General features: G+C 39.7%; 1 protein-coding gene across 5 annotated transcripts in view; it reads left to right on the plus strand.

Moving 5' to 3' along the window:
• The window catches only part of LOC135216098 (FYVE and coiled-coil domain-containing protein 1-like), a 78,596-nt gene that overhangs the window by 36,433 nt on the left and 32,163 nt on the right, over positions 1-10,000 (plus strand). The window contains exons 1-2 of one of the 5 annotated variants that reach the window (XM_064251129.1): positions 5,075-5,185; positions 5,495-5,639. The exons of 3 other annotated variants lie outside the window; for them this stretch is intronic. The gene's annotated coding sequence lies outside the window, so the exon portion shown is untranslated. Of the gene's footprint in view, positions 1-5,074; positions 5,186-5,494; positions 5,640-10,000 lie in introns of those variants that run through there. One more of the 5 variants, XM_064251130.1, reaches the window with a different exon arrangement.

Below are 10,000 nucleotides of genomic sequence, written 5' to 3' on the forward strand. Positions count from 1 at the left end.
CTGAATAGCCCAAGGGAAAGGAACTGAACAAGAGAATTGCGGCCCTGCGAGAGACCATCCAGTGCCCAGAGTGCAGTCGTGAACTTGGACAGGACAATTCTTCAGCTTCATGAAGAGATTCAGAAGGCGGGCGGAAGGGAAGAACACACTTACGTAATCCAAACCACTCAGAAGGTGTTGCAACAGCAGGCCTAGCAATACAGGGCCCACTCGCTCGAAGCTGAAACTTTGTCTCTGAAAAGGGAGAACTATTAAGAGAAGAGGGAGAAACGTCAGCTGGAAGACAAGATCCTCAAGATGGCAGAATCAGCAGCTGAAGGACAGCGTAAAGGAAATTGGGCCGCGGGTCCAGGGACTGGCAAGCAAGGTCCGCCACGTGTCCCAGGACGGGTGGGTGGGCCCCGCTGTGGGTCCCGGGACGGGCCGGCGAGATCTGCCACGTGTCCTGGGACGGGTAGGCGAGGTCTGCTACGTGTCCCGGGACAGGTGGTCGAGGCCCACCACATGTCCCGGGATGGGCCGGCCGGCCCCGCTGCGGGTCCCCGGATGGGCCGGCGAGGTCCGCCATGTGTCCCAGGATGGGCCGGCCGGCCCCGCCTCAGGTTTTGGGATGGGTGGGTGAGGTCCGCCATGTGTCCCAGGATGGGCCAGCCGGCCCCGCCTCAGGTTTTGGGATGGGTGGGTGAGGTCCGCCATGTGTCCCAGGATGGGCAGGAGAGGTCCGCCGCTGGTCCCAGGACTGGCGTGCGAGGTCCGCCAGGGGTCCTGGCTCGTGCTGTGGGTCCCAGGAAGGGTGGGCAGGCCCCGGGACGGGCGGGCGAGGTCTGCCACGTGTCACTGACGTGCGGGCAGGTCCAGGGACAGGCAGGCGAGGTTTGCCACATGTCCTGGGATGGGCGGGCGAGCCCCGCCGCTGGTCCCGGGATGGGCGAGTGAGGTCCGCCACATGTCCCGGGATGGGCAGGCAGGCCCCGCCATGGGTCCTGGGACGGGCAGGCGAGGTTTGCCACGTGTCCCGGGACGGGTGGGCGGGCCACGCCGCAGGTCCCGGGACGGACGGGTAATGTCTGCCACTTGTCCCGGGATGGACCGGCAGGCCCCGCTGCGGGTCCCGGGACGGGCAGGCAAGGTCCGCCATGTGTCCCGGGAGTTGCGGGCTGGCCCCATCGCGGGTCCTTGGATGGGTGGGCAGGGCCCACCATGTGTCCCGGGGCGGCGAGCCGGCCCCACCGCGGGTCCTAGGACGAGTGGGCAAGGTCCACCACGTGTCCTGGGACAGGCGGGCCAGCCTCGCCACGGGTTCCAGGATGGGCGGGCGAGGTCCGCCATGTGTCCCAGGACGGGCGGGAGAGGTCCGCCGCTGGTCCCGGGGGCGGGCGGGGCAAGGTCTGCCAGGGGTTCCAGGATGGGCGGGCGAGCCCCGCTTTGGGTCCCGGGACGGGTGGCTGAGCGGAAGCGCAGGCGAGCCCCGCCACTCATCCCTGGACGTTGAGGTGACCAGGTTGGGCTGCTAGGGGTGGGAACCCTGGCGGGGAGGTGACCAGGTTGGGCTGCTAGGGGTGGGAACCCTGGCGGGGAGGTGACCAGGTTGGGCTGCTAGGGGTGGGAACCCTGGCGGGGAGGTGACCAGGTTGGGCTGCCAGGGAAGACGGCCGGGTCGAGGCGCCAGAGGTGGGACCCCAGGAGGAGGCACTTGAGATTTATATATATATATATATATATATAATATATATATATATATATATATATATATATATATATATTATATATATATATGTGTGTGTGTGTGTGTGTGTGTATTATTATATATATATATATGGAGAGTTTTTAGATCCGCCTCTGCCATACCTTCTCAATCATGATTCTCTTATCACTTCTGTAATCTTTACTAAGCAGTTTTTTGTATTCCTTTTATTATTATTATTATTATTATTATTATTATTATTATTATTATTATTATTATTATTATTATTATTAAGTAAAATATTTCAACCAGACCTACGAGCTGACTTTTCCTTATATTAGTAAAAGCAGTCTGTTTTATTCTTGTATAAGTCAAAGTAGTTTATGTTTATGTTACTTCGCCTAGCAGTAGAAAGCAGTTTGTATTTTATTCCTCGTCTCAGTGATTTTATAACGCGTCATGTTACCGAATGACGACGTCACGACCTGAGGCCCTCATCTCACTCGCGGTCTATAACTCTCAATCGCCTGGCGCCATGACGTCAACGCGTTCCCGCGACGTCACCAAGTTTATCGTCATTCCGTCTTCATTTTCTGGCAGGTCGTGTCTTCGGTCAGGGAAGAAGAAGAAGGATAGACAAAAGACTCTGAATAGGAAGAAATGGAAGAGAGAGAATTATTCGAAAAAAAAATCTACAACACGAAGAGGAATAAGAGTATGAGATGAATAGACATAGTAGGAAACTAGGACAAAAAATATATATACGAACGCGAAGAGGAACCAGAATGAGATGAATTAAGATAAAAGATAACTGGGATACAAAAACGGAGAAGTTCTGCGTGACATCTGTTGAAGACGGAAGCTTTTGGCTCTCTAAAATATTCCTTATTCTGCCTCTCGAAAATATTCCTAATTTGGCTCTCAAAAATATTCCTAATTTTCCTCTCGAAAATATTCCTAGTTTGCCTTTCGAAAATATTCCTTATTCTGCCTCTCGAAAATATTCCTTATTTGCCTCTCGAAAATATTCCTAGTTTGCCTCTCGAAAATATTCCTAATTTTCCTCTCAAAAATATTCCTAGTTTGCATCTCGAAAATATTCCTTGTTCTGCCTCTCGAAAACATTCCTAGTTTGCATCTCACAAATATTCCTAATTTTCCTCTCGAAAATATTCCTAGTTTGCATCTCGAAAATATTCCTTGTTCTGCCTCTCGAAAACATTCCTAGTGTTTGCATCTCACAAATCCCTTCTAAAATTTCCGCCTCTCGAAAATATTCCTAGTTTGCATCTCGAAAATATTCCTAATTTGCCTCTCGAAAATATTCCTAATTTTCCTCTCGAAAATATTCCTTATTCCGCCTCTCGAAAATATTCCTTATTCTGCCCCTCGAAAATATTCCTAATTTTCTTCTCGAAAATATTTCTAATTTTCTGCCTGCTATTACCTAATTTTCCTCTCGAAAATATTCCTATCTGCCTCGAAAATAGTCCTTAGTTCCTCTCGAAAATATTCCTCTCGAAAATATTCCTAATTATTCCTAAAACCTCTCGAAAATATTCCTATGTCTCCGAAAAGTATTCCTGTTTTCGCCTCTCGAAAAAGGATTATTTCCTAAAATTCTAACTCTCGAAATATTCCTGTTTTGCCTCTCGAAAATATTCCTTAATCTACCTCTCGAAAATATTCCTGTTTTGCCTCTCGAAATTATTCCTAATTCGCCTCTCGAAAATTTTCCTGTTTTGCCTCTCGAAAATATTCCTTATTCTGCCTCTCGAAAATATTCCTAATTTTCCTCTCGAAAATATTCCTAGTTTGCCTCTCAAAAATATTCCTAATTTGCCTCGAAAATATTCCTAGTTTGACTCTCGAAAATATTCCTTATTTTACCTCTCGAAAATATTCCTGTTTTGCCTCTCGAAATTATTCCTAATTCACCTCTCGAAAATATTCCTATTTTGCCTCTCTTTCGCATCATAACGATTGTAGATTATCATGGAACAATCATGAAGACGGTGAATGGAATATTCATGTTAAATGATAAAGAAATAAGTCAATTCATAATTCAGTGTGTGAATAAACAGGCAAATATTGAAGTTATTTATTGCACTGACAGAAAACAACGTCCACTTTCATAAGTAGATAAGGTTTAGAAAGTGCTTGCGAGTACTTGAGCTCACTAGGCTGTAGAAGATCATATTGCGGTGTCTTAGAAAACTGGAGGAAGAATATCTCTCCTCCAATGGGATAGAAGTCCAAAAGCCCACGCGTGCAGCATGGTCAGCACTTGGACGGGTCACCACCTGTGACTCCCAGTGACAGGGGGTCGTTAAGCTCTATTGATCATTGCTGAAAATTGCTACAGGTGTAAGTGGTCGTGAGTTACAGTGAGACCTGAAAGTAAGCTAGTGTAAGGGAAGTCTTGAAAAATAGAAAGGAATGGAAAATGTGCTTCTCTCTTAGTTGTGTTCATGTTGTACTCGTTAGTAAGGTTAGTTAGTAGATCATGTGCCTTTTACGTGTTATGTCATCGAAAGAACTGAGTGTGAAAGCCTTCTTATACAACAGTTGGTAAATTTTTCTCCTGGGTTAGCAGTTGGTCGGTATTTTGTATTGTTTCTCTTAAAAGTTCGGTCCTTACATCTTTTCCCTTTGGAGAAGTGGAGATCTTGTCTTTTTATACATTAATAATAATAATAATAATAATAATAATAATAATAATAATAATAATAATAATAATATAAAATAATAAAATAAGTAATAGTAATAGTAATAATAATAATAGTACAAAGAAAACTCATAATCACGAGTCAATAAAATGGGAACGCAAATCCACAGTAGTATGTCTTTGATTTTGTTATTTAATTAACATATATAATGCAGAAAGCTTTCGGTGACCGACTTCCACCGCCCTCCTTGTCACTATATATATATATATATATATATATATATATATATTATATATATATATATATATATATATATATATTAATTACAAAATCAGACATACTACTGTGGATTTACTTCCCAATAATAATAATAATAATAATAATAATAATAATTAATAATGTTAGTACATATTTCATAAAAGCAAAAGGTTTTGTCCTGTAATTTACTATATATATATATATATATATATATATATATATATATATATATATATATATATATATATAATATATATTGTTTGTGTGTGTCTACTGCAAACACGCACGATATGTTGTACCCATACACGTGTGCATGTATATTTATGTATAAGAGAGTGAGAGGGACATGTTTCTTCGTCTTGAGGAAGAGAGCGCACACACACAAGATGGTGTAATGCTCAGCGATGCCAAGCAGGTATGAGGCACAGTGCCAAATTTGGGTTGGGGGGGAGGGAAGAGGACGGAAGGGGGAAGTGGGCCCAGGGTAGGAAAGCGTTGTTGGGCCTTACAATTCGGAAACTGAGGCAGTGATCGTCCGAGAAGTCTCTCTCTCCGTACCTTTTCGTTTCCCCTCGTAAGTGGCGCAGCGGTTGGTGGGGAAAAGACAGGAGTTCGTTCATTTTTTTTTTTAATAAGTGAATAGACTAAAAACTTTCATTTGAGGTCAGTTTAAAAGCAAGAAACTTCTTCCTTGCAGATAGAAAATAATTTCAGGCTGTTTCTTTGTCTTAAACGGGGAAAACGAACTCTTTGAGTTTAAGATTTTGTATATTGTGAAAGTGCTTTTTTTATTTTTATCAATACGGTCATTTTTACGTGACCATTTTTTTTACTTACTGAGGAAAAAAAATTTAGGGATCATTAATATTTTATTTTTTGAAAGGAAAGCAATATTGTCCAGGTGGATAACGGGAAAAGATTGAAAAAAAAAAAAAGTGACTCTCGACAGACATTTGCAAAAGGAACTCTGAGCGACTGTGGGACGTGTTACAGCTTCCATCACCAGGAAGTTCGAGATTTCTTACTAGGTAAGTGGTATCTCTCTCTCTCTCTCTCTCTCTCTCTCTCTCTCTTTGTATCCAATAATCTGACGCACCAGATTGCTAATGTTTGTTGCAAGATGAAGTTAACTGACTTTTTTATCCTCCTCCCTTATCTGGGCTTGGGACAATCACGGTTGCATGAATTGCTTTTGGTTGATCACAACGATTGCAATAAAGTTCCCCTTGGGTCACCTTGGCCGAGGGTTGTAATTTGAGGGCTTTCCTGCCTCGCTTTATTCGCTTATTTTGAGGGTTGCGTTACGTAATGTCTTTGTGCACCCTTTTTCTCTTCTTTTTTTTTAAGATGGTGCCGGACCCCATCTTTATTGAGGGTTGTATTTTGAGTCATCACTTTACCTCTTTTTTTCTGAAGGGTTTTATTCTTAGATCACCGTCTTCGGTAAAGGGTTGCGTTTTAGACCTTTCTCTGCATCGTCTTTATCAAAGGTTGAATTTTGAGGTCATTGTTCTTTTGTTAATGGCTGCCGATATGCACTCAATGTATCAGTATTGTGAATGGTTGCATTTTGAGTTAATGCAAGTTATCTTCTGTGTGAAGGGTTGTGTTTAGGCACATTGCAGCACCCTCATTATTAAGGGTTGTAGTCGGAGCATTATATCTTCTTTGTAAATGGTTACAGTTTGATATACCACATTATATAAGTTGGTAAGGGTTCCACTTTGAGGTATCGTATTTATCTTTGTCAAGGGTTGCATTTTTGACTAAATTTGTCAAGGGTTGCATTTTATGACTAAAATTGTCAAGGGTTGCATTTTATGACTAAATTCATCAAGGGTTGCATTTTATGACTAAATTGATCAAGGGTTGCATTTTATGACTAAATTCAATTCAGTGTATTATTTTGCTAAATTGTCAGGGTTTGCATTATACAAATTGTCAGGTGGCATTATGACTAAATTGATTCAGGGTGCAATTTGTTTTATGACTAAAATTTTTCGAAGGTTGCCTTTTATGACAAATATCAGGGTTGCAATATATGACTAAATTGATCAAGGGTTCCATTGTATGACTTAATTTGTCGAGGGTTGCATTTTATGACTAAAATTGTCAAGGGTTGCATTTAATGACAATCATTTTCATCATTTAGTTGCTTAGACTTTCGGTTTCTTCACTGACAAGACTTGGACTTGAATAAAAAAATTTTAGGGTTGCATTTATCTCCTTTAACAATGGTTGCATCGCGAGATTTACGCACCATCTTTATCAAGCTTTAACTCTGATACTAAACTGTATCTTGCGTTTTAAGAGGACAAAGTATCTTCTTAGTTAACGGTTACATTCCATGTTAATCAAGAGGTGGTTCATGAAATCACGTATTATTCTTCTTCCATGAAACGGCGGAGACGAGAGAACGGAAGCATTTGCAGGTGTTTCCGGAACCCAGGGATCTGCCGCTATTCCAGGACCATAGCCTTCCAGAATCTCCGTTTTGAGTGCCCTTGCTGGAAGTAACTCCCGGCAAGTCGCACCAGACTCCTAAAGCTTGCTGCATGTTTTAATTACTGATTTTTGGGGAGAATGAGATTTTTAAATCTCTTAATAGGCTTATGCGCGACAGAATGTTAATACGTCTTAAGAGGAATGTTGAAATAATTCGTCCGCCGTTTCGACGCATTGGCGTGTCCCATTTTCTTTGTAAGTTTTTGAGTTTTCTAACCAAAGTGTCTCAGGTTTTGATACTACATAACATACCAGAGCTTCAGCTGTCTGTGCTGTCACACTTCCCAACCAAATTTTCTCAAAAGAGGAGCTACGTAGAAGCTCTTAAGTAAGCTCAAAACCTTTTCAGCATATATCCTTAGAATGACGAATTAACCCATAAGAAAAGTTAACAAAAATCTGAAAAAATTGACGAATTAACCCATAAGAAAAATTTTAAAAAAACCTGAAAAAATTGACGAATTAACCCATGAGAAAAATTAATAAAAGACTGAAAAAAATGACGACTTAACCCATATGAAAAATGAATAAAAATCTGAAAAAAATTTACGAATTAACCCATAAGAAAAATGAAAAAAAGTCTGATAAAATTTACGAATTAACCCATAAGAAAAATGGATAAAAATCTGAAAAAAAATTGACGAATTAACCCATAAGAAATATGAATAAAAATCTGAACAATATTTGACGAATTAACCCATAGGAAAAATTAATAAAAATCTGAAAAAAAATTTTGACGAATGAACCATAAAAAATGAATAAAAATCTGAACAAAAATTGACGAATGAACCCATAAGAAAAATTAATAAAAAGCTGAAAAAAATTTAAAGCAGATGTTTTCATCCGCTTGCAGTTACTTTTTTTATAGCTTTTTGTTCCTTTTTCTTATTGGTTAATTGTTCCATCTTTCTTCTTCGACATATTATTCTGTTCCCGCTGAAGAGTTGTAACAATGTTATGTCCCTAAAAGCCAATGCTTACAACATACAACTACCCTTAGGACTCAGGTGTGAACAGCTGTGAGTTAGCATTAAGGCTCCTAAACCCAACTGAAATAAAAATAATAATAATAATAATAATAATATAATAATAATAATAATAATAATAATTAATGAAGCAAGAAATCCAATATGGTGTAATTGTAAATGTATATTTCTAACAAAATATATATTTCCATTTACACCATATTTGATTTATTTCACCATTTTAGTAAAACATGCTATTCTGAGATTTTAATAATAATAATAATAATAATAATAATAGTAATAATAATAATAATAATAATAATAATAGTAATAATAATAATAATAATAAGGAAAAACTTGAGACGGAAGTAGCTCCAGTACTCATGCAGAAGAGTGTGATCCTAGGAACGGCGCACATAGTAAGAAAACTGATGGACTCCTAAGGAGGCAGGACGCAACCCGGAACTCCACACTATAAATACCACCCAGTCGAATTGGAGGGCTGTGATAGACAAAAAAAAAAAAAATATTAGTAATATTAATATTATTAATAATATATAATGTGTTGACACTTTCATTATGGGAAAATTAATTAGCATGATGTAACTGTAAATTCTTTAAGAAGGGCTCACTGGCCAAGAATGTTCCATTCTGAGTTGCTCATATGAATCAACAGTGTTCTAAACTAGACATCATATATATATATATTATATATATTAATATATATATATATATATATATATAATAATAATATATATTTATATACATATAATACCCATACATACGTGTATGTATGTATATGTATATACATCACATGTGTTTATTACATAATACACAGTCATAGCGCCGTCCGCCTCCCCCCCCCCCTTCCACACGTTTCCTCATCACCACAAAAAGATTCCCCTCACCTTGCATTGTAGCTTTAATTCGTTTCGGAATTATGATGTCGTAACATTCTATGTATTTTCATCAGTAATTCACTATTCTCTTCGTCTTGTTTCTTCTTTATCGTTGTCTCATGCGTAACCATTTTATCTAATTCTTTATTACATGAGGCGTTATTATTGATCACTGTGATGATCATAACGGTTCCCTCTGTCTCTTCTTCTTCACTCGAAGAAGCAGAGGAGAGAGAGAGAGAGAGAGAGAGACGAAGAGAGAGAGAGAGAGAGAGAGAGAGAGAGAGAGAGTGATTCGGGTGGAACCAGCTTATACTAGAAATACTTTCTGCTAAGGAGGAGGACCGTCAGAAACGCATTTGGGGTTAAGGAAAAGATACCCCCATATTGCAGTCCTTGCGTATAGTAAAGTTGGTGTTAGTAATATAGATACGGTTTTGTGTTTGTGAGTAAATTGCGTGTAGATTTCTTATGCCTTGTCCTTTTCAAAAACGATAATAGCAAGCTATAGAACTTGCATAAACATACTTAGGACCTTAAATACCTGAGACGTATCGGTCGTGTAATGAGAATCCACTACAAGCTTTAAAAAGACAGGGTTATCTGTGAGACATTCACTAAAGAAGCCACATAATCCCCAATTGCTTGCTTACATATTTGAGGCGTAAGCCGTATTTAAAAATAGCTTGGCATTGAGTGTTTAAATAACACTTCTGAAAGGATGACCACATAAATGTAGGATAAACTCATAGATCATTTTGCTGTTTAGTCATATATTAGAAAATCTGGTGAGTGAGCCTATACTGAGTTGTCATGATCAGTCTGGCTGTAGTAGCTGAAAGTTTCTAGGTGTTTGTTTGCTTGTTTATAGAATATACTTAAATAATACCATTTTTTTCCGTGTATTGCCCAGTTTTTTATGTAGGTTTTCAGCATTTGAAACTACTACTCTACTACTACTACTACTACTACTACTACTATACTGGTAGTTAGGAAGCAGTAATAGCAGTATTTGTCCTA

This window comes from Macrobrachium nipponense, chromosome 6, assembly GCF_015104395.2.
Source record: "Macrobrachium nipponense isolate FS-2020 chromosome 6, ASM1510439v2, whole genome shotgun sequence".
NCBI lineage: Eukaryota > Metazoa > Arthropoda > Malacostraca > Decapoda > Palaemonidae > Macrobrachium > Macrobrachium nipponense.